General features: G+C 41.9%; 1 pseudogene; it reads right to left on the minus strand.

Annotated features, from left to right (window-relative positions):
- Positions 1-1,218: 1,218 nt before the first annotated feature.
- Positions 1,219-26,760, minus strand: LOC147424427 (uncharacterized; annotated as a pseudogene).

The following is a 26,760-nucleotide window of genomic DNA, read 5'->3' on the forward strand; positions in this document are numbered from 1 at the left end:
TTGTCCGCGATATGCACTATCGCAGCAATTCGGCTTAGCTCCCATTTCCTTCAATGCGAGATAGGGCATTGGGGCAATGGAGAAGAGTCAAATCGATTGTGCACATTATGCTCACTGCAAGTTCGAGAGTCTGAGTACCACACACTACTAGAGTGCTCAGCTTTTGATCACATCCGAACTTGCTTCTCTCACATTTTCAGCCATAACTTAGACCTACACACGTTCCTCTCCCAGCCAAAGTGTGGGCTCTCCATTGCGACTCTCATCAATACAATTTTGGAGCATCGAGAGTCACTCATCAGCCATACACATACTACATCACATGCAACTTTGGTCCCATAGGTCATATTTGACCTCCGAGGACGATAATAAAATCTATCTCTCTCTCTCTCTCTCTCTCTCTCTCTCTCTCTCTCTCTCTCTCTCTCTCTCTCTCTCTCTCTCTCTCTCTCTCTCTCTCTCCTGCTCCTGCTCCTATTACCCTCTCTTTTACCCACTCCTTCACTAACCCCTTACCCCTCCCCCCCCCCCCCCTCTCTCTCTCTCTCCTTGCTCTTCCTCAAACCCTCTCTCTTCTCCTTTACCCCACTAATCCCCATACCTCCCCCCACATTGCAGTATGGTTTTCTAACCCCTACATCCCCCCCCCTCTCTCTCCATCTGCTCCTCCTACCCTCTCTCTTCTCCTCTACCCCACTAATCCCTATCCCTCCCCCCACATTGCGATGTGGTTTTCTATCAAATTGAACCAAAAGAAAACAATTACTCTGAGTTGGGTGCATGTTGCATGCTAAAATCATTTAGGCTACAATTCACATTCTCTCTCTCTCTCTCTCTCTCTCTCTCTCTCTCTCTCTCTCTCTCTCTCTCTCTCTCTCTCTCTCTCTCTCTCTCTCTCTCTCTCTCTCGCTCTCGCTCTCGTTTACGTATCCGAAACCAAATAGATTAAAACAAAGATAGAGAGTGGAGACTAATAAATGACCCAAATAACTTTATTTATTTGATGACGTTGAGTTACAATATAATAGCTAAACATTGTTGTGTACACAATTATCTTGATCCCCTCATCACATGTACATATCTAAATCCAAATAGATTAAATCAAAGATATAGAGTGGAGACTAATAAATTACCCAAATATCTTTATTTATTTGATGACGTTGAGTTACAATATAACACCTAAACATTGTTGTGTACACAATTATCTAGGTTCCTTCATCACATTTTAGGATGTGCCATGACCGCATCTCCTCCAAGACCATGTGTCGCCTCCGTTGTGTGCTCAACTTCCCCACCATGTGCTGTAGAAACTTCAATCAAATTTTGGTTAGGGACAATGCTCTTAACAAAAACTACATCAATACTTTAAGTTTACTAAGAAGTCATAGAAGACAGTATTTGAAACCAATCACCTATTAAATGAAGCCTACTACATACATTACGTACCCTGTTTGAAAGGCGTGTTCTTGATATAATTCGATGCTAACCCAAGATATGCATGAAGACCTTCTAGATATGGGAGTAAATTCATGAGGAGCACATTGTCGTTGCTTGCTCCCTTTAACTCCTTACTGTGACAACCTTATGTGGTGGGTTTTCGATTGCCTTCTCAGGATTTTCATCTACTAGAATGATGTCAAAAGGGTTCGTGATGTATGAGGCAACCAATTCAGATCTAAAGTTCTTCACAAACACCAAATTTAATTTTGGATGCTTGTCTTCGCAGTGCCTCTCTTCACAATGTCCTTGATGCAAGCAAAACTGAAAAATGTCCCACCATACCCAACCTCTTTATATTTACTCTTAATTAAATCGATAATGGGGGTGAGATTTTGCTCTTGCATGGAGCTCCAAACCCCTACATGAAAAAGTTCAAACATCACCAATAGCAATATCCCAGGTCGCAAAGACACACCCATTCGCCCTACATTATGAATATTCGCAGCGTGGGAAGGAGCACTTTCCCACTGCCATCGTTTCAACAGGACACCGTTAACATCGAACACTATGAGTTTCCTTTTGGCATGGCAAGAAGGAAGTGTGCCTATGCCTTCACAATGATCAATTACCAAACGGATCTTACTTAGCATCCTATTAGGAGGGATACATAATTCCCATTTCACACTACTCAAGGAAGAAAGACACTTACCATTACATAGATGTTTTAATTCTTTCATTGACTCTTATCTATCTAGCAATAGTACATGTCGACCCATTCGCAGCCCCTGATGTGCAAGAAGACCGCAACCAGCATACATTTGCAATACTACATTACCCTCCTCTGTATAGAAAGAGAGTAGCTTCTCGTGTAAAGTTGGACTTCTCTCCATGCCCCCTACAGAGATATCATCATTCTAAATGCATGTCTGGAAATTTAGATAAGCAAATAAAATGGAGGTGAACTTGTTGAAAACTCACGGCATACCTCGCCAAGGAGAGCCATCCATTTTGAGTTGCCAATGGCTGGCGTTGTAGTAATCATAGATAACGTTCAAATCAGGCTTTTGATTCAATCTGTAGGCACCAATTTTGCGGAATACAACAATTTCCAAGAATCACATCTGTGGGACTTAAGAGTCATAATGGGGACACACTCTATCACACACTAATTTTCCAAACCAAGCAAGTAGTTTTACCTACCACAACACCACCATGAAGGCTGAATGGAGTGGCACACAGGACGATAGTTGTATGGTCAAGATAGTACCCGTTTCGATTTGCTAAGCTCACTAATGCCCATGCATGTTCTTGACAACATAACAACGCCATATTTCCCTTCTCATCAAAATACTCCCTAGCAATACCAAAGACCTTCTGGATTAGATTGAGTTCGAAATGGTTCCATTTGGGGATACTGGGTAATTTTATCCCGACGACGCTTGTGTTGGTTGGGAGATGACAAAATATTGCATCGCAACCTGAATTTGTTGTCTCGCCTCGCACTCGAAATCTTCGCCTAGCTACTATAGAAATATTTGTGAGTAGGGCACCTACATCTCCCTTGCCCATGTCGTCAACTGCTCCCATAGGATCAATAGCTAAAACCACAGAATCTGATTTTAAAGAAATGAATATCCAATTAGTAGTGTGAGAGAGTGATACCAGGAGTACCTCAGGTTGTTAGCATGTCGGAGCTATTTGCCATTGAATTTTGCACTTCATCGTGAGGTGGAGTGTTGCATTGCACCATGACATCTAGATATAACAAACAGGTAAGTGACTATATTTTATTTACTTAAAGATATGTTCTCTTTGTTGCTAGACACCTGCTCACCTCCAACAAGAAGAGCAGGCTCTCCGCGGTGACCAGTGTCTGCTACAGTAGACAATATTGTTGAAATTTTGGTTATTGTGCCATTTGCATCATCTATATCCACCCACTACAATAAATACCTTGCTTACTGCACAACATATACCACAATCAATCATTATATACTTATGAGGTAGACCGATAATTGTTGTTATTTCCTTAGAGCATTTGGCATCCTACAATCCTTCACATTCAGTGGACACCTGGCGGTGTATATGAGAAGGCCCTATATTAATTCCAATCTCTGTGCACTATCTTTGTGCCTGCTCATGTGCCTCGTCATGCAAAGGAAGAACATGAGGCTCTGAAGTGGTATGAGATGCTGGTGGCGCTTGTTCAGACTCTGGGACATGACTATGAGCTTCTAATGGCAATGGTTCTTGTTGTTGTTGGGGAGGTATTGAGGAGTATTTAGATGGTTCAGACTCTTGATGTGTTGTGGAACTATTAGGAGCTTGAATGTTCCCCTGTATACCCACAGATTCCATGGGTACATGGGTTGGAAGATGAGGTGGCTCAATTAATGTGCTGCCATTCTCTAGGCTTGTTGGTGGCTTCCATGCCGACAAGGGTCTCGGTGTTAATAGGTTCTCTCCCATTGATTGTGTGTCTCCCTCTTGAACTGCTTTAGCACTTGATGTACTTACCTTGTTTGGAGGCATCAAAGTATCTCTATCCATTACTTGACCTTTATCCTTCTTCACGTTGCTCCCCTGTGGAGAGCATATAAATTACACGAGTACTACTAGTACAACCTTTCCATTCAGGAAACAATAAGGGTGTGCGAATAATTTCCTGGGTAGGTTGTGGGGCTCTTGTAGGTTAAGTAGTGGGAGAAGGCGGCACATCACTTTTGTCTTCATCATCCTCAAACTCCGAAGGACATTCACCATCGTTGCACCTTGGTTCACCATCCTCCTCCTCCTCTTCTTCGTTATGTGTCTCCTCAGTCACAACATCTTTTCCTTTTAGGGAACGTAGGTTCTTACCCTGGCAAAATTAATTTCACGGGTTGCAATTAAATCCTCACATGACTTGAAAATAGTTTAACTATGTATTTGTATGCTTTTACCTCTTCTTGCTGTCTTTTAACTATGCCGGTCTCTGCCTCCTTGAACTGCTCCCGCTCATTGGGGGGGAATGTGTCCTTTGCAAAGTCAATGAAAAGAGGACACTCCACATACACTTTTTTTTGCCACAATGCTGCACGTTGTTCTTCCGTATACATGCATGTGCAATGTGCTTCACATTGAGCCACTCTTTTGTAACTGGAACTCTATCTGTCCAACCCATGTTCCGCACCCATCTGGTATATGTTTGCCAAAGTATACTTATTGTCAACCACCCAAATTGTTTAGGGTTTAGGAAACAATTAGGACAAGATTACATACCTGTAAAATGCCCGTTTGGTGGCCATGTTAGTACCCTCCTTCTGTTTTTTCTTGTTAGCTTTGAGTCCACCTTTCAATCTCTCGCACTCCACTTCACATAATGTGCCACTGTACCTCGATTACCACTCTCGTATAGTTGTCACAAGGGTATCTTTTTCAGGGAGACGACACAATTTCTTTAGCAGTGCATATTGTCTCGTAGCCTTGTTCACAAGTCGATTCCACCATGTCTCTTGACATAACCAAGTGCCAAACACGGAGTGGTCATCTACATTATCACACAACTACGTTATAGAATACCATACTCTTTTTTTGTGAAAAATTTATCACAAAATGACCTTACTTAGTGCGGATTTTAGGCTTGGATATAATGTGGTTGGGTCATCGCTAACCAAGGCCCTTAGCACATTGCTACGATGATTGTTTGGTAGTTCGGCGCATGCAACACTATATATTCGATCATCTGTCAACCACTTTGGTCTCTTGCTCCAGTCTATGTCCATAAGCAATCTAGAAACAAATGTTAAAATTTTTTAAGCAGCACGTGAATGTAAACTTAACTCCCTTTGAAAGAAATCCCTATTAGTCTCTCCACCACTCTTCTCCTAAGTTAGGATCCACAATTGCGGATGCCCGTTGCGTATTTTTTTGGCCTTTCTTGTCAGCCTTATAGAATGCGTTGCGGTAATGGGTAGTGAACTCCTCCGTTGAGAGCTCATTTTGCTTATTACTCACAGATTGCAAAGCCTTTGTATACTTTGCCTGAATCGTGACATTAGTTCTTTCTTTGTTTGATCCACTACATTCTCATGGTGAGAATAACCAAAAGGACAATGAAACTTACCGGATATAGAAGTTGGGATAGCACGATAAGAGGAACCTTGTACCAGCATCTCCGCAATCCCCCACGCTTATTCATTTCAGCATCTAATTCTCGTTGCAACCAGCCTAGAACATCTTCCTCCAAACCCTTAAGCAATGTATCCATGTTGGTTGTGTCCATTGCTCTTACCATACATAGCATATCTATGAAGGAAGTTTTTACGTAGCCTTTGTCATTAATCCTGTGCCAACAAAACTTACACCATTAAAGGACTAGGAAGCGATAATCATGCTATAGCTAACCTTATCAAATTGACTAGGAAGCAATAATCATGCTATAGCTAAGCTTATTGATTCATCCAAGATGCATTAATTATGTTATAACTAAGCTTACTGATTCAAGCATGCCACCACATTGAGAACTTCTCCCTCGTTCTCTTTAGTGACCTTAACCATGCAGGCTTCCAGATAGCAATAATACTTAGGCTCCTCTTTGTGAGTTGCTTAGCAAAATCATCTTGCATAGTTTCACAAAATTCTTCTCATCTTGATATTGAGTCAGAAACAATAGTGTAAAAAGCCATGTACCTATATCAATTTGTGCATTCCATGCCCAAAGACGGTGATTCCCATCCCATGTGTACAACATTTTTCCTTTCACGTCCCCCCACCCGGATTTATGCAATTGTTTCTCAAAATCCTCATTAAGTTGCATCCAAATTGGATCCCAGGTTTTTCGAATAACATGAATAACTTCTATTGGATCTAGATATGGAGTCCTTATTGAAAGCATGAATCTAGCACGATGTGGAACGTATCCATTTCTAGAGAACTCCAACGCTAGATTGTTCACCCGATCTTGCACTGGCTGTATCGCTGGATGTGGTAACAAACGGCACAATGGCACTTGTGGCAGTGGTACCTTGTGAGTATCCTGTATAACCATTCTATAAAAGTTTTGAATCTTGTAGTTTGCGTTAGGAATGATAAATGAGCATACCATAAATGAAATTACCATCCTGAAGGCGGTGCAAAGTTTCGTCGAGCAAATCCATTTCAGCGTGGATTTCTTGGTAATAGTAAAAAGACCGTGATCTTCATCCCCCGCATCCTCTCTTTCATCATCTTCTTCACTTGAGTAGTTCGCAATAGGGACCTGGTCCTTTGATGGTGCTGGTACCTCGGATTGTATAGTGCCCTCTGCACTGGATTTCACTGGCTTCTCCACTTCTTTCATTGTGCTAGCCACATCATTTTTCAAAGAAATTCTACCCTTTTTGTTTGGGGGCTCCCAGCTAGGGTCCTCTTCTTTCTGTGCTCGTGTGACCCACTTGCTTTCAACAACTTCACTTGCTTGATCTGCACTTCTTTTCTTGACACCCGTCGATTACTTGGTCATAGGCAAATAATTATTAGCCTAGGTTACTAATAAACAACAATTAATTTCATGAGTAATTAGTGCACTAAACTCTAGTGGCTTACCTCTGCACCAAGAGTCTTTGGAGGAGGCTTTGAAACATTTGGTTTGGGTGGAGCACCCGATGCTATGCTAGTGGCTCGTGGAGCAACAGATACTAAACCTTTGGCTCCAGAGGATACAGTTCGTTGTCCTTTTGCCTGGACACAAAATGTTAGATGTTGCTTGCAAAAGTGAGCATGTAAGACTAAATAAAATTTAGAGGTCTCATTACCAATTCTCTTATCGACCACGCCACAAATGTACCCACTGCTGCACCTAAGGTGCACACATCATCGTCAATGGGTGGAACATGTGGCAACGTAGACCGGGTGCTGATGCCGATTGAACGGCTACTCCCAATGTGCCTCTAGGCAACTCTCTCCATGTAGCTTTTCGTGGGGTAGAGACTGGATCACGATTCCTTTCCCAACTTCCTTGCCCTTGCTTTTGAGCACCACGTGCTCATTCTTGCTAAAAGACAAATTTTTCGTAGCCATCTGTTTCCTGCAAGAAATTGAAATGGAATCTTAATATCTCAATACTATTACACACTACTTCCCTTAGGTTGTGATGTTCTTCTTGATACTCACGTAAGTTTCATGGACACAGAGGAGAGCCTTGCGAGAAGAGAGAGAGAGAGAGAGGGGGGGGGGGGGGAGAGGGAGAGAGAGATCATGGATAACTACATTCTAATCATAAAATGTCATCAATGCACATATGTTATGAAGCAATGGAGATATATGAAATAAATCATTTATTGACAGAGAGAAAGGGAGATATTAACTGTACCAACACTACTATACTAGATTGCATGTGAATAATAAACGTCGTAAAAATAGAATGCTTCGGCATTTGTTCAAAGGGTTGACCTGTACAGCCGAATGCGGTTGAATGTCCTCTAGATGAGATATTCTCCAATCCTGCAACACCTTCAACACATTAACATGGGTTTTGATTAGACTTACATCAACATAAAGAAAGAGAGAGAGAGTCATAAGAGAAAAATAGAGAGTTATCCAATATATATATATATATATATATATATATAGAGAGAGAGAGAGAGAGAGAGAGAGAGAGGATGTCCAACGGAGAGGACATTGATGGAGAGAGGGAGGGAGATAGAGGACTCGGAGGGGAGGGGAGGGATAGGAAGAGGAAGTAAGAAGGGAGGAGATAGAGGAGAGAGGAAAATTGGTGGGAGGGATACATGAGGAGCAAACAGGAGAGAGGTAGAGGGGATGAGGGATAGACAGAGGATAGCTAAGAGGGGAGGAGAGGGTGAGAAGGAAGGGGATAGAGAGGGAGAAGGATGGCAGGAGGGGGTAGAGAGGGAGGAGGAGGAAAGAAGGGAGGACCATACCTCTCTGCAGCAACAACATCAGATGGTCCTCCCAATCTTTACTTATGTTTTTATACTGTTGAGAAAGAGACACACATACAAAACACACACGCACACACACACACATATATATACACACACTATCACCTCCCCCATCTCTTTCACCTCTCCCTCTTCTCTCTCACCTCTCTCTATCTCTAACCTCTAAGGCTTACTCTCTCTCTCTCTATGTGTATCTCCTCTTCCTTCATTCTTCCTAGATATTAAGTTATTATATAACACACTTTAGACATGGTATGTAATGACTTAGATTCACCTATAGTTCTCTACATGAAATACTATAAAAAATTCATTTTTAGATCTCTATCCGTGGATAAGGTGCTCTCATGGCACGCCAGGATGCTGCTCCCTTCAATTTTTGTTCATAGGAGTGGTATACTCACAAAGTGGGCATACTCTCGGTGTTTTAAGAAATTTTGATTCTCTCTCTAGACTGGCGGAGCAGCAAGCGAAGGTGATGGCGGAGCGGAGCACCGAGCGAAGGTGATGGTGGAACGGAGCACCGGGCGAAGGTGATGGAGTAGATGGCGGACCACCAGTCGAAGGAGATGGCTCCATAGCGAGCGAAGGAGATGGAGGAGAGCCGACGGAGGCGTGCGAGAAGGGTTCAAAGAAGACATAAAGAAAAAGAGGAGCAATAGGGATTTCGCTATTGCTTCCTTTATTTTTGTCATCAAAAAATCCAAAAAAAGGCAGCAATAGCGATATTGCTATTGCTCCTTTTTTTGCTGCATGAAGCCCACGATTAAGCCAAGCAACATTAGACCGGGAGCAGACAACGGCAACTCACCCTCCCTCTGTTCGACCCACCAACTCGCCAACTCGCCCCACCAACTCTCCCTCTCTCCCCCGCCAAACTGGCATGCGCACAACAAAACTGTAAATGCACAACCTCTTCCTCAAGAACGGCCGGAGAAGTGCCAAAAGTGAGGAGCGAAACGTTTGCTGAAGGGCAGCCTTTACCTACAACCAGAAGACAATCTAACGATAATCCTTGGTCTGTTGTGTCATCCCCAAAACCCGCCTACCTCAACACCGAGCTGAGAGCACTGCAATTCAAAAACGAGAGAGAGAGAGAGAGAGAGAGAGAGAGAGAGAGAGAGAGAGAGAGAGAGAGAGAGAGAGAGAGAGAGAGAGAGAGAGAGAGAGAGAGAGAGAGAGAGAGAGAGAGAGAGAGAGAGAGAGAGAGAGAGAGAGAGAGAGAGAGAGAGAGAGAGAGAGAGAGAGAGAGTTAAAGCTATTCGTAAATGATGGAGAGAGAGAGAGAGAGAGAGAGATTCACTGTTTATCACACACGATGTATATGTGTGTGCGTATGTGTATATATATAAATGTATGTATAAATATATAAGTATACATTTATGTATCTATATTTATTTATTTATGTAAATATATTAATAAATATATGTAAAGGTATATATATACATGTGTGCTAAATATATATATTTATTAAATAAATAAATATATCTCTCTCTTTATATATATGTATGTATATGTGTGTGTGTGTGTGTGTGTGTGTGTGTGTGTGTGTGTGTGTGAGAGAGAGAGAGAGAGAGAGAGAGAGAAAAGAAGAAGAAGAAGAAGAAGAGAGTTTTAACGTCGTAGGAAACTATCCCCTTAAGGATCTAGAGAGTAAGGCTTTTAATAGAAAAAATTGAGGAGGCAATAGCGACATCGCTAGTGACTCCTCAAATTTATTTATTTTGGAACCATTTCAACATCCTCCCTTCCTACTCTTACCATTTCACTTGTATCAAGGAGCTATATAAAGAGATCGATGGCTCAACACAGCTTACCATTTTTTCCCATCTATTAGTGATCTCTCCTCCTCCAACTCTCAGCATCCTTTATTGCTACCTCCTCCACCCTCACCATTCCTTACCATCTCTATATCCCTCTCAACATCCTCCCTCCCTCCCTCCTCTACCCTCACCATTCCTTACCATCTCTATATCCCTCTCAACATCCTCCCTCCCTCCCTCCTCTACTCTCACCATTCCTTACCATCACTCACCATCTCTATATCCCTCTGTCCACTTTACCTACCCCACTCTATCCACTCTACCTTTACCCCTCAGTTCTCCCTCTGTCCACTTTACCTACCCCACTCTATCCACTCTACCTTTACCCCTCAGTTCTCCCTCTATCCACTTTACCTACCCCACTCTATCCACTCTACCTTTACCCCTCACTTCTCTGTCAGCTCTACTCCAACCTCTCCCTCCCTTCACTATCTATACAAACCTCTATCCATTGTACCTCAGTTCTCTCCTCCAACCTCTCCCTCTCTTGACTATCTATAAAATCCTCTATCAACTCTACCCCATTTCTCTATCATCTTTCCCTCCAATTATCCTTTCCTTCACTATCCACATTCATCTTTCCGCTCTACCTACATCCTGTGCTTAGGGCACCTTCACTACTATCGCTCATTCTCTCCTTTATCTTCCCTTCTCATCCTCTCTCCTCCTGTCCCTCACTTTGCCAACACATTCCTCCCACCTCCATCACACTTATTTCTCTCTCTCTCTCTCTCTCTCTCTCTCTCTCTCTCTCTCTCTCTCTCTCTCTCTCTCTCTCTCTCTGTGGAGAGCTCTCATTTCATCGTTCACATGGGTGGTGTGGGGGTTGGAAAACCACACCACCTATCATCGAAAGGATCTTTGTTGGTTCTATCTAGAGTTGACATAAATGCACCAGCTAGCTATAATGTGTTTGCCCTAGCAAAATCTGTTGAAGGTGAACCGTTAACATTTACTTTACAGAATGCATGTAAAGGTAATAGCTCTCCTCTTTATGTTTTGGATGCTAAAGTTTCCACAGAGTATGTAGCATTCTTGGATTCCCCTGTGAAACCTACTACACCACTACAGTCTGCCCGACATAGTGTTTCTTTCTTCTGATGAAGAGAAAGAAGACTTTCACTTTGACCCCACGAACAAAACACCCAAAGATGGGGTGATTGACCAAGACTCCCCACTACAAGAGAGATGTAAGAGGGACCGGGGTCCGCTTGGTGATTCCTTTAGCATAGTGGAGCTAGCGTTACATCCCACTATGAGATCTCCAAAGCTAAAGACCTTGATCGCATCATTGGAATGGGAATGGGTGGAAGAAATTCCATCAAGCTACAATGGAAACATGGTGTTTGAATTTCCACCACATCCAAATATTGAGAGGTCAGCTATGGATGGAATGGAGCAATTAGTGGATGGTCATGTGTAAACAAAACCAACTACCACAAACATCACATTTCCAACAAATATAAGGAAAAGCTATTGCAGAGGTGATTTCGAATGTGTGTTTGCAGAGTGCTCACATGTGTTATCTACAGGAATACCCAACCGATCGTCTTGGACATGTATTCCTTATTCTTTTGTTTTATGTACAAGAGAAGAGAGACAAAATCACAAGTGTAGGCATGGAATTACAGGTAAGCTAATTGAGAGACCAATGCTCAATGGTGACTTGCAAAAGTATGGAACCTTGAAGTTCTTTTATTGTCAACATGTGCCTGTTATTCAAAAAACCTGCGACTGCCAAGTATACTACATAATGCCAACCGACAAACGCTACTCTCGAGCCATGGTGCACCAAGGCTTCCATGACCATAATGTCAAACTAGGGTCATCCAAAAGTACCATTGCAAGGGTGAAGTCTTTGGTGGATGAGGCCATTGATGCGCTTGGCATCCAAGTTAGGCCGAGAAAAATCCAAATGGAGGTGGTTAAGGTTATTTCCCAATCTATCCTTCAGCCTTCTTCAGGTGAATGCATGTCGCTTGGACAAGTAGAGTTGTCAGTTCTACTCCAAGAAATATTTCCTCTTGTTAAAAGCCAAAGGTATGGGAAATGCATTTTAAGATGCATTTTAATCTTTTAGTCTTATATATTTCTAAACTTTCATCATGTTCTCCGCAGGATTAAGAATTGGGTGCATAAATTTCGTGGGGAATCGAGTGCTCGTGGAGCAGAGTCACTGATAATTGACTTAAAGAGACGATTGAAATTTTTGTTTGTCCATGGCATGCTTTTCCAGGTCAATCTAATAGAGAGGAGGATAGATGTTTTGTATTCAAGATGTCTACAACCGGTCCTGGCTTAGGCATAGATCTTGTTAATAGAATGTGAAGAAATGGAAATGGAGATCTAAACAGAGCGTGGGTTTGCTTTGATCATGTTCGACGGGTAGAAGGATGGACAACAATGGCAGCACACATTTACGATCCAAGGCAAGTTTTTTTTATGTTCAATACTAAACACATATTGACACATACTTCAATTTTAATGTGGCTTTGAGTTGGTGTTCAGTGTCCAAGAGTTAATGACAATTGCCATATGTGAGATGAAAGAAGAGGACACTATAGCCCAGATGATATTTTGGCAACAAATGATCAATGTGCTAGAGCGCAATAGGGTGCCCCCGCCAGATTTTGCTGGCTTTATGGCAGATGAAGCAAGGAAACCAGAATGCGGTGCATACAATTTTCAATGGAGGTCTAGATATGGTGATGAAAGGTAGGGAGAGATCTTGCCTTTTCCATTGGGAACAAAGTCTAGGGATACACACCACAAAATATGTGCTCAATGTATTTCAAGATAAGCACAAGCAACTTTGTCGAATGCGGCGGTGCACGCAAAGCAGTGAAGATGCAAAGGCCCAATATCGGTTCATTCAAGCTTTGTGGGCAACAGGAAAGGTGACAGATGGGAATCTAGGTCCAATGGAGTGCTAGTTGAGTTGGTGGCATGTGAGGTACCCTCATTGGAGGAAGGAAATAGTTGGTGTAAGTTTTCAGATATATTCTAGAATAAGTTCTAGGATTTCCATTTAATTAAACCCTTCATGGAATCAATGAAATAAATATTTTTCTTGTTTTGTAGACTCTAGATGACTACTGCATCAAGGTCGTCCCTCGAACAAATCTCTCAGAGTCACATCACGCATCATGGCTAGCAGGTGAAGGTCACAAACCTAAAATTTCTTTGTAGGATGCAATAGTTTCGGATATTGGGAATACTCTTCTTCAACAATCCAAAAGAATGGCATATATAGAGGGTAAGTATATAGGAAGCCGACCAAGCATAAGGAAGATGAGAGATAGGGCAGCTTCACGACAATTTCACACACCTACTCCATCATAGACTAGCCGTGTTGTGAACGATGCAATTGGAGGAACTCGTCTTCCAAAGGTGCCTGAGTATTTTGGAGACAGGGTTACAATGACAAGGCGACTCAAGACATTCGGCAATGATATAGGTGAGGAGGCTAATAGTTCACACAGGCCAAAGTATGTCACTCAAAATGTTGCTCAACAAAGAAAGGCTTGAAAGTTGTCATTTGGAGATGCATCACAGGTAAATGAAGATCACTCTAGGGACGAGGAGAATGCCGGGGTGACAATTAGGGCCATCGAGGTTGACATAAATGACACCATGTGGGCCATCCGTAGGTGCAAACCGGGGTCTAAGTTCACTTGCCAAGGAAAAATCAAAGGAGGAAAGTGCAAGAAAAAGGTGAATTTATGCACAGTGGGAACATCGGCACCAAGTTTTTGGGGGAAACGCAACTCGGAGGGGTGTAACAATGAGACATGGGTATGATTTTGTAGTGACGATGTCACACATGTGTGGGATGTATGTCCATATATTGTGATGCGGCCTCCAAGAATTCCACTTGAGTGGCTAGTGGCACAGGGCACGAACTTAATAGCGCTAGAAGTTGTTAACTATGGAGCCTGATTTACCCTTGTAATTTTCTGTGGTACAAGCGCACATTTGTAAGGCCCCCATTATGAGGAGAAGCCATCGTGCGTAAAGGTAAATCACTCACCGGAAACCAAATTTTTCACACAGTCAAAAACCAGGGGCAACTTTAGGGGCCTCGGGGGCGGAAGCCCCCGAGACTATTTTTCTCCCTCGCCGGAATATTAAGGCCGGACGGTGGCCAGAAAGTGGTCGGAAAACAATCGTCGGTTCACCGGTGGCCGGTGGCCGGTAGTCAATGGCCGGTGGTCGGAAGTCAATGGCCGGTGGCCGGTGGCCGAATTCAATGGCCGGTGGCCGAGTTCAAAAGCAGACTTTTCTTCTCAAGGGCGGCCACACATGGGCGGATTGGAGGGTCCAATTTGGACTTATCTACACAAGGGCGGCTACACATGGCTGCCTCTCATGAGAGAGGGCAGTCCTTTTGGCATATAAAAGGAGGCCATTTCTACACACATTTCAGAGTGTGAAGTTGATGCAACAAGGTGAGTGTGAGGTGGTGAGAGTGAAGCAAGGCGGGAGCTCCATTACGGGTATAATCCCTTTGTAAACTACTTCTTGTTTTGAAGTACTAAAGCCATTGAGTGGCTTCTTTCCCATGGACGTAGCCCACATTGGGTGAACCACGTATATTCTGTGTACTCTCTCTCTCTCTCTCTCTCTCTCTCTCTCTCTCTCTCTCTCTCTCTCTCTCTCTCTCTCTCTCTACTCTATAATCCCGTGTATGTAAATCTTTCTCTCTCCATTAAGTAATCTACTCAATTATCTATTTAGCTACTGAGGCGGTCCGGGGCGGGCAACAAGAAGAGCAACCTCTAGACACCCTTCAAGGCTCCCGTGCTGCTCAATGGGGCTGGGGCACAACACAACACAAACCAAAACAACAAACCCACAGCCAAATCCCAACTACACAAGGGGCACCACCTAGTTTAAGAGCGAACTAGGACGCAAAAGAGGAGAATCGTTAGAGCAACCCACAAACAAGAAAAGAATTTACACTAACCCTAACACCAATGGAACACTCTCACACACTAAAACACGAGAGAGAGAGAGAGAGAGAGAGAGAGAGAGAGAGAGAGAGAGAGAGAGAGAGAGAGAGAGAGATGGTGTACAACTTAGCTTCAACTTTATATTTTGCACAAAAAAGGAACTTAGAGCTTGCGGAATCAAGTGACAAGATTTGGTTATAGCATCACTAGCACATTGTCTTAGGGTTATGGGAGCCCTCTCACCATCCACCCTCTTACAATGGTAGCCAAACAATAGCCAATGAATCACAAGCAACAAAACAACAACCTTCAATGAAACAAGTCACCTTATGAAGCTGAATGAGTTTGCCAAGCCAAATTGGAGGAGAAGCGTGCGCCTTTGGACATGAATTGCACCCAAAACTACCAATTCATTGATGTTGGGATAGATACAACAATGCTAGGAAGAATATCTTCTACTCGCACTCACTCAAACTAGCTCAAGCTTTTCTATGCACCAAGGGGATGGTGTATAGAAAGCTTACTCTCTCTTTACAACCAAGATAGAACTGGCGTGTGGTACGCTCAATCTAGTGTGCAATGGTATAGTGATGTCTTTTACAAGGAGGAATGGGTTCTATTTATAGGTTTTAGAAGCCTTGATTAGGATTAAGCCTAATCAATTTTATTAGGAAAGATCAAGGATTATGAATTTCAAATGAGAATGGGGTCTCTCTTTTCTTTTGAGTCACATGGATGTGGGCTCAAGTAAGAGAATTATTGATGTGGTGAAAGGAGAGAAACTTCCATGGGAGTGAGTGAATTTGTTTTACTTGTGCGGTTGCCTACTCCATATGTTGATAGTGTGGGTGCATTTTTACAAGAGAAGTTAGTTGTTAGTGGTAATAATCACTAGAATTGTTAGTGATACATTTACAATGGGTAGGATGAGTTGATTTGATGAAGGAAGAGGGGTGAATTAAAAGAGAATCATTGAGATGGTGAAGCTTTGAAGAAGCTTGAACTCACCCTTGTGTAGATTGTGGAAAAAATGACCGCTGGTCTTCTTCTTCTTCTTCGCTTCTTTACGCCGCCGCCACGGTTGACCACCACGTTGAAAAGAGGATTTGTTGATGCAAAATCCTCAATTTGCAAAAGTTATCATGGTTAAGATGCTGAATTCTAGATATTTTTAGGAGAGGTAAATGAAATTGTAACATAGAAGCAATAGAGAGAGACATGGAGAGGGTGTATGTATGTAGAGGTTCATAAAAGAACTATAGGGATGAGAGAGAAGGGTAATGGTGAAGAGGGTGGGAGAAGCCATGGAAATTGCACGTTTGAGTGAGGGAAGGAGAGGGAGGGATGTGTAAGAGTGAGTAGGTGTGTGGAAGGGTGAGAGAAGACTAAGGGCTACTTGTGAGAAAAGTGGGCAGACTGGGGTCCACTCAAAAAATCATAGCTCACCGCTGGTAGCTCCAAAAATGAAAAATTTGAGGTGATTATTCAGAGCGTGGGCTACATTTTCTCTTTTGACTACCACTCCAAATTCGGAGTGGAGATAGGTGCCAAAATTCTCACCAAAAAGCCTGTTTTTATTCCTGCAAAAGTCTTTTAGTGGCCCCCTCCTTTGTTGAATTTGTACAATGCATCCAAGAGTGAGCCCCTGACCATGCATGGAGGAGGATTATTGGTGAATAAAGAAATATATACATGGTGGGACTAGTGTATGGACTATTCATGGAATTTAGCTTAATGAGCACATGGTGTTAGAATAATGAGTAAAAATAATAATAAAAATATGGAAGAGTTATGGATATGGAAAGATATTGGAATCATATGATATGGTCCCTCCTTGAATTATTTTGGGTGAAAGAGAAAAATGTATGCAAGTAAATAATATAATAAACGTAACCAATGAGTAGAAATCAATTTTTTGTTTTCACGAGGGTGAGGGTGAAAACGTGGGAGTGATTTGTATAAAGGAAAAATATGAGGTTAGAGTATGTACATATTGGCAAAAAATATAATTATGGTGTAAGAGGATGAAAGAAGGTGTACATAGGTTTAATAAAACACACACCTAAGTAGAAATATTTAAATAAAATACCAAAATAATTATTAAAAAATCCCTATATCTAGGCCATATATACAATGAAATATTTACACACAAAGAGGCCATAATATACTTTTATTTTTTTATTTTTTTGACTCAACTAGCCCAGTGACTAGCTAGCTGAGGGTTTTTAAGAAGATATGGGAAAAGCCCCCTAACTCACACACACCTATGTACAGTGAAATGGTAGGGATAGCCATAGTGTTTGGGTGAATTTGGTAGGGTGGAGTAACTTACTATGGCAATTATGGAGAGCCGAAAAACGGCTATCACTACGTCTTATTTCCTAACAACTGGTATCAGAGCAAGGTTTTCTCGTAGCTAAATTATCCCAAGGAAAGGATTCCTTGAATTGAGTGGGAGTTATGGCAGAGGAAGGGAAGCTCAAGATTGAGAAGTTCAATGGCAAAAACTACCAACATTGGAAGATGCAGATTGAAGACTATCTCTACCAGAAGGACCTCTATTTGCCAGTAGGCGGTCTTGCAAAGAAGCCCGCAACAATGGCAGATGAAGCATGGATTGTCCTTGATCGAAAGGCACTGGGAACAATCCGGTTAAGCTTGGCGTCAACGGTGGCCTTCAATGTTTCGGAGATGAAGACCATAGAGGACTTGATGAAGTCACTTGACAACTTCTACGAGAAACCATCGGCATCCAATAAGGTATTTCTTATGAAGCGCTTGTTCAATCTAAAGATGGCAGAGAATGGTTCAGTTGCAGAACACCTAAATGAATTTAACACAAACATAAGTCAACTTCGATCGGTGAAAATCAATTTCGATGACGAAGTGCGAGCTCTCCTTATACTATCATCTCTACCGGATAGTTGGGACAGCCTTGTGATGGCTGTAAGTAATTCTATTTCTGGCACAAATACTCTTAAGTTTGATGATGTTGTGGGTGTTCTTCTAAGCGAGGAAATACGAAGGAGAAGCACGGGAGAATCATCAAGTGCTGCACTCTCAGTGAAACAAGAGGAAGGCCTAAAGAGAGGCTTAAAAACCAGAAGGGTCGTGATCGCTCAAGACGAAGCAAGTCACGCACAAAGTCAGTTCTTGAATGTTGGAACTACGGAAAGAAGGGCCACGTCAAGAAGGATTGTTGGTCCAAGAAGAAGAAGGAGACTGAGTCTCAAGACAACAAGCCAACATCGGAGGCCAATGTGGCAGGTAAAGTAGAGCAAGATGCTCTAATTATCTCATTAGACAATGTGTCTAATTCCTGGATAGTAGATTCTGGGGCTTCATTACATGCGACACCACACAAGCAACATTTCCAAGATTACACCAAAGGTAATTTTGGGTATGTATACTTGGGAGATAATGAAGATTGTGAGATTGTCGGCAAAGGTACAGTTTCTGTCAAAACTGCTAACGAAAATGAATGGACGCTTAAAGATGTTAGGCATGTTCCTTCTCTTCGGAAAAATTTGATCTCTATAGGACAATTGGACGATGAAGGTCACAACATTGCATTCGGAAACAAACGGTGGAAGATCTCAAAGGGATCTTTGGTGGTTGCCAAGGGAGAAAAGGTTGGTGCACTTTACTTGTGTACTATGAGCACACAACCTTTAGCTTGTGCAGCAACTACAGAAGCTGACAGTGCGGTGTGGCACTACCGGCTTGGGCATATGAGTGCCAAAGGAATGCAAATCCTTCAAACAAAGAAGCTTCTACCAGGTTTGAAAGAAGTGGACTTAGAGTTCTGTGAAGATTGTGTTTATGGTAAACAAAAGAGGGTAAAATTTCAAAAATCAGCAAATGAAAGAAAAAATAAAAAACTTGAGTTGGTTCATTCTGATGTTTGGGGTCCTGCAAGTACACCATCACTTGGTGGCTCATTGTACTATGTAACATTCATAGACGATGCGACTAGAAAAACATGGATTTATATCATGAAGAATAAATCCGATGTATTTTCCATATTTCAAAGGTGGAAAGCCTTTGTGGAGAATGAAACAGGTACCAAGGTTAAATGCCTCAGATCCGACAATGGAGGCGAATATTGCAGCCAAGCTTTTGAAAGCTTTTGTGCTAGCAATGGCTTTCGGAGGCAAAGGACAACCCCAAGGACACCTCAACAAAATGGGATTTCGGAAAGGATGAACAGGATAATCATGGAGCGAGCACGAAGCATGCGGCTACATGCAGGCCTACCACTTGAGCTTTGGGCGGAAGCTGTAAGTACGTCTGTGTACTTAATCAATCAGTCACCCTCAACGGCACTGGATGGGGGAGTTCCAGAAGAGGCATGGACAGGTAAACCGGTGAATTATGCATTTCTCAAAGTGTTTGGGTGTGAGGATTTCATGCACATAGATAGAAGCCTAAGATCAAAGCTAGATGCAAAGTCCAAAAAGTGTTTCTTCATTGGCTATGGAGAAGGTGACTTTGGGTATGGCCTATGGAATCCTGAAGATGGTTAAATCTTAAGGAGTAGGGATGTAATTTTTAACGAACAAAATATGTACAAAGATTACTTGGAAAGAAAACAAACAAAAGAAACAGGTGATGAGTACATGGAGCTTGAGGACGGTGAAGACTCAAGGACTCCAAACGGTGATAATGTGCAACAATGTCAACCAAATGAGGAGCTTCAACCTATTCCCCGAAGATCTACAAGAGCAGGTAGACCTCCAAAAATGTTTGTTCCTTCCTTCAACCATCTCTTGATCTCAGATTCTGGAGAGCCAGAATCATACGAAGAAGCTATGCAACATGAATCCAAAGAAGAATGGACGAAGAGCATGCAAGTGGAGATGGACTCACTACATCGGAACCAAACATGGGAGCTGGTTGAGTTGCCTAAAGGTAAGCGGGCACTTCAAATGAGGAGCTTCAACCTATTCCCCGAAGATCTACAAGAGCAGGTAGACCTCCAAAAATGTTTGTTCCTTCCTTCAACCATCTCTTGATCTCAGATTCTGGAGAGCCAGAATCATACGAAGAAGCTATGCAACATGAATCCAAAGAAGAATGGACGAAGAGCATGCAAGTGGAGATGGACTCACTACATCGGAACCAAACATGGGAGTTGGTTGAGTTGCCTAAAGGTAAGCGGGCACTTCAAAATAAATGGGTGTACAAGCTGAAGGAAGAAGAAGGTGGGAAGAAAAGATACAAGTCTAGGCTTGTGGTAAAAGGGTTTTCTCAAAAGAAAGGTATTGACTTCAATGAAATATTTTCTCCTGTTGTAAAAATGAACTCAATTAGGCTTGTCTTAAGCCTTGTGGCTGCTCATGATCTAAATCTCGAGCAAATGGATGTAAATACGGCATTCCCTCACAGTGACTTAGAGGAGGAAATCTACATGCTTCAACCAAAGGGGTATGAAGTAAAAGGTAAAAAGAAAATGGTTTGCAGATTAAAGAAGAGCTTGTATGGTTTAAAGGAAGCATCAAGACAATGGTACTTGAATTTTGATCGATGGATGTTCGATCATGGATTCACAAGATGCAACTCGGATCACTGCGTCTACACGAAGAATTTGGGAGATGGGAAATTCGTCATCCTAATGTTGTATGTTGATGACATGTTGATTGCAAGTGCTAACATGCAGGACATCAAAGACCTAAAAGAGGAGCTGTCTAAATCTTTTTCAATGAAAGATTTAGGTGTTGCAAAGAGGATACTTGGTATGAAAATATCAAGGGACAGGACGAAGAAGACAATAAAGCTATCTCAAGAAGATTACATCAAGAAGGTACTAAAAAGGTTTGCAGTGCAAAATGCAAAACCAGTTTCTACACCTTTGGCTGGTCATTTTAAACTAACGAAGGATATGTGTCCAAAGACACAAGAGGAGATAGCCTATATGTCTAAAGTTCCATATGCTGCAGCGGTAGGTTATCTAATGTATGCTATGGTGTGTACAAAGCCAGGCATTGCACATGCAGTGGGAGTTGTGAGTAGGTTCATGGACAACCCAGGTAAAGAGCATTGGCAAGCTGTGACTTGGATACTTAGGTATCTAAAACGAACAACAACAAATGCTTTGTATTTTGGAGGAACTGATATTTTTCTAGAAGGGTATGCTGATGCAGATATGGCAGGTGACAAAGATACTCGAAGGAGCACTACTGGCTATGTGTTCACGGTTGGAGGCACAGCAGTAAGCTGGGCTTCAAAGCTGGAGAAAGTGGTTTCACTTTCTACCACGGAAGCAGAGTATGTAGCAATGACGGAGGCAAGCAAAGAAATTCTGTGGCTTCACAGATTCTTAGAAGAGCTTGGATTCAAACAAGACAATTGTGTTTTGTACAGTGATAGCCAAAGCGCTATCCATCTTGCGAAGAACTCAGCCTTTCATTCAAGGACAAAGCACATTGAGGTGAGATATCACTTCATACGCACTCTTTTGGAAGAGGGACAACTCAAGCTAGGAAAGGTGCATACAAGTGAAAATCCTGCAGACATGTTTACAAAGGTGGTCAACAAGGAGAAGTTGAGCTTTTACTCATCTTCAACCGGCATTCAAGGATAAGAAGACAGAATGGAAAGCAGTCACATGTTTGGTTTGAAGATCAGTCTCCAAGTGGGAGATTGTTAAGTATGGAGCCTGATTTACCCTTGTAATTTTCTGTGGTAAAAGCGCACATTTGTAAGGCCCCCATTATGAGGAGAAGCCATCATGCGTAAAGGTAAATCACTCACCGGAAACCAAAATTTTCACACAGTCAAAAACCAGGGGCAACTTTAGGGGCCTCGGGGGCGGAAGCCCTCGAGACTATTTTTCTCCCTCGCCGGAATATTCCTTTTCGCCGGAATATTAAGGCCGGACGGTGGCCAGAAAGTGGTCGGAAAACAATCGTCGGTTGACCGGTAGCCGGTGGTCGGAAGTCAATGGCCGGTGGCCGGTGACCGAATTCAATGGCCGGTGGTCGAGTTCAAAAGCAGACTTGTCTTCTCAAGGGCGGCCACACATGGGTGGATTGGAGGGTCCAATTTGGACTTATCTACACAAGGGCGGCTACACATGGTTGCCTCTCATGAGAGAGGGCAGTCCTTTTGGCCTATAAAAGGAGGCCATTTCTACACACATTTCAGAGTGTGAAGTTGATGCAACAAGGTGAGTGTGAGGTGGTGAGAGTGAAGCAAGGCGGGAGCTCCATTAAGGGTATAATCCCTTTGTAAACTACTTCTTGTTTTGAAGTACTAAAGCCATTGAGTGACTTCTTTCCCGTGGACGTAGCCCACATTGGGTGAACCACGTATATCATGTGTACTCTCTCTCTCTCTCTCTCTCTCTCTCTCTCTCTCTCTCTCTCTCTCTCTCTCTCTCTCTCTAATCTCGTGTATGTAAATCTGTCTCTCTCCATTAAGTAATCTACTCAATTATCTATTTAGCTACGTCTTATTTCCTAACAGAAGTAAAGTCTTTGTAGCTAGCAAGGTTTCATATCGCAACGGAAACTATGGAAGTGCAAGGGCAAAGACGTGCGGGCAGGTACAGGATAGGTGTTTCTGAAGAGGCATAAAAAAGGATCGACAGTGCTCTAGGACTAGAAATGATCATCGAACAAGTGGAAATGGTAAAGATCGGCAAGCATGAAGTCGTCATTTCGGAAACACCAAACTCAAAGTTACGTGGTGAAAAAGATCAAGTCACAATAGCCAGGAATCCGAGTTGTACTTGAAGAGACTTCCAAAGGAGGTTACGGGAAGGAATGACCTATGTGGCTTGCAAACACTTGTATTATATCTACTTGAGAGTGTTTGGAATGGACATAAACCACAACATGTTCATTCATCAGTCTAGTCTGATGGCTGATAACGAGCTCAAAACTTTATTGAGTGCAAAAAGGTTGTTGTAATAATCTAGCATTATTTGGGCTATCACATTTACCTTGAGCTGTGCAAATGATGATATTGTTTTGAGTTTTCCACTAAGTGAATTCTCTCATTATTGTCTTTTAATATGCAATTAGGGATAGGGAGAGAGAGAGAGAGAGAGAGAGAGAGAGTGCAAAAAGGTTGTTGTAATAATCTAGCATTTTTGGGCTATCACATTTACCTTGAATTGTGCAAATGATGATATTGTTTTAAGTTTTCCACAAAGTGAATTCTCTCATTGTTGTCTTTTGATATACGATTAGGGGGAGAGAGAGAGAGAGAGAGAGAGAGAGAGAGAGAGAAAGAGAGTGTGTGGGGGGAGGGGGGAGAGAGAGACAAGTGAGAGAGAAAGGGAGACAAAATCAACAAAATAAAGAGAGACAAAGAGGATGAGAGAGAGAGACAGAGGATGTGCTTGAGTAGCCCATTGGAGGGAAGAGTGGGAGGAGAACCGGCGGCAATGGGCAATGGTGGTAGGAGGAGGAGTGGCAAATGGTGGTAGTGAGCTAACACCACCAACCACCGATGGTGGGCTAGGGTGTTGATGGTCATGGGTGGTAAGGGGCGGCAATGGGAGGTAAAGGTGGTGGGAAAAAAAAAAGCTCGCTCTAAAGCTCGCTCCATAACCACCCCCATACCAATTGTTGGAATTAGGGTTGCATGGAAACACACACAGCTTGGAGAAGACTAAGGAAGATCAAGTCACACAATATAGAGTGTTTTACTTAGTGTGAAATGGAATGATAGATAGCCCTAGTGTGATGGACGTATATACAATTCATGAGGGGAAAAAAACCTCTTGAGAGGTAAAAAATGCCCCGATGGTCCTAAGTGTGTCCACACACATCACTACCACATGCATATGGTAAAAGTGCTCCCATCATCATGTAATAATTTAAAAGCATAATCATCAATCTTAACTTGCTTACTTAAAAATCGTGGCTAAGAAGTAGAGGAACCTCTATGATCTTGGTAGTTTGAGTTACCTTGAGGTTCTTGATTGGTATCTTCAAAAGTGTTGGCAATGTTGAAAACTGTTGTGCACTTGATGGTCATTATCTTCTTCAATCCCCTCAGTAAAGTGTAAGGGAGGAGTGACTAATGCACGCACGATCCTTGCTCTTACTAACTACTTGACGATTCATCAACCAAATGAGCTCAAAATGCGAAGGACACTTGGGAAACCATAAGCAAGGCCTAATAGAACGTATTTGAACCCTAATATCCCATGTTTGATAGATACACAAATCATGATCCATCATTTTATAGGCCGACAAAACATTAGCAAAAATGGTGTAATAGCATCACTTACAACTTAAGAACAGTATTCTACCAAAAATTAGTATTGAAATTTGAAAATACCATCAAAACAATGGATTTAAGCTAACGGAGTGTAATCATGAACTTCATCCAAATTGACAACACACACAATAGTTATAACTCAATTTGAATTACCAGAGAGGAAGATATGATGATTACAACTTTACTCTATGTAGCAATAGCTTAGCTCATACAATGCTTATCCAAAAAGGTACTTTTAAATTGACTTTTATACTTAGGGCTACTAAAAAATGGCCTAAGGCCCTGTTTCCATGGGTTACAACTTTACAATATGAGAGAGATATTCACAAGTTATAAATCAAGAGTTAGTCCTATGCAATTCAATATTACAAATGTAGACTTTACAAGGAAATTTTCACTAGAAGGAATATTTGCATCAACATTTGCAAACAGATAGAGATGCTAGACATCAAGAAGTGGTTTGGAGATGGGAAGCACCACATTTTCTTCATGTTGCATTTACTAGACCCTACAGTAAATGAGGCTATAAACTGTTAGAATGCCAAAATTCCACAACAGACAAACCTAGCTAGGAGGGATAGGTTGTTATCTCTCCACCCAACCATTGAGAACATACGGATTGCTCCCTCATTCTCAGAACTTATATGTGTGTGTGTCCTATCATTTAGATTGGTCCGATCGCCCGGGAACTACGGTCGAACAATCTCACCCTTGAACCCCATCCTCACGGCTCTACAATTGGAGAGTGGTTGACGTGGTCACAACCATTATAGACTATGTGACATTAATCCCCACTTATAAAGAGTTTTTTGTCCTTAAAAAAACATGGGAAAATCTCTTGGCAATCACACTACTACATTCCCAAGTTGGTGATTGTCTATATCTGCAACTTAAGTAGTACTTCCTGGTACACTTCATGATATGTTTGTCTATATCGATTCCCTAGAATCCTTTTCGGTTCATGCGGTATCTTTGGTGATTCTATCAAGTTGACCAAAATCTTGAGGAAAACTACGTTCTCCAACTTATGAATTGATTTTTTAGTTTACTAATGTGGAAGATAGGGTGAAACTTGAGAGTTTTCTAGTAACTCAATCTTGTAGGCTATGCTCCCAATTTTCTTCAAGACTTTAAAGGGACCACAATATGTAGGAGAAATTTTGTCGCACTTTCTTGTTTTCATGGTTTTTGACTTCATAGGAACCTTTAGGAATACAAAATCACCTTCTACAAATATAACTTTTCTTCCTCCTTTATCGACATACGTCTTAGCATGATCCTATGCACTACGAATGCTTTCTGTTGTTGACTTCAACATATCATTCATACCTTCAAGTACATCCTTGATAGATTGAATCTTCTCCTTTTCTAGGCCTATAGCCATAGGAGATCTCGGCTAGCAACCATACATTAACATGAATGGTGTAAATTCAATTGCTGAGTGTTTGAAATTTTGTAAGCAAACTCAAAAATGGGTAAGTAGTCTTCTCAATTAGATTGCTTCTTACTTACATAAGAATGCAACTTGTTCTCTAGGATTTGGTTAACTCTTTCAGTTTGACCAGCAGACTCCAGATGATCCTCTATACTCATGTTGGAATTAGGGCTACAGGGAAACACACACAGCTTGGAAAAGGCGAAGAAACTCAAGGCACACAATAGAGAGTGTATTACTTAGTGTGCAATGGAAGGATAGATAACCCTAGAGTGATGGGTGTATATACAATGCACGGGGGAGAAACCTCCTAAAGAGGGAAAAAATGCCTCAGATGATAGGAATGTCTCTATCATTTTTGTGTCTACACCACAGTTCATATCAGGATCTTGTCTATGTCCTACCGCTCCACAATAATTACATTGCAACTGCCGCATATTATTTTGACCTCTGTTCTGGTATCCCCAATTATTTTGGTTCTAAAATCTTCTTTGAGGTGCGGGTCCTTAATATCTCATGTTAGCATCTAGAGGAGCTACCACATTTGCAGCTGCCTCCCTCATTTTATAATTAATATACTTAGGTCTTCTTCCCTTGAAATCTGGATTATAATAATAATTTTCATATTCATGACCAAATCTTTGACAAACATGACTATATGGTTTTCTTCACATTCCAAAGTGACTCATTCTAATTATCTGCAGTTTTTCCTGAATGATTTTGTTGATTGCATCTGTAGTTACTACTTCCTTTCCCTACTTCTTTTCATTCTTTTGCTTACCCTTACCTTTCTTTAGCTTCTTCTTTTCCTGCTTCTTCTTCTTCTTTTCTGACCAATCTTCATCATCAGTATCAGTCTCCTCAGTATCTTGATCTGAATCTTCATCTTCTGAGTCTGAGTCTGAATCCTCAGTCTTCTTATTCTTTTTTTCCTTTAGCTTTGCCCTTACCTCCAT

The sequence above is a fragment of the Adiantum capillus-veneris genome, chromosome 25, assembly GCF_014529385.1.
Source record: "Adiantum capillus-veneris isolate H3 chromosome 25, ASM1452938v2, whole genome shotgun sequence".
Lineage (NCBI taxonomy): Eukaryota > Viridiplantae > Streptophyta > Polypodiopsida > Polypodiales > Pteridaceae > Adiantum > Adiantum capillus-veneris.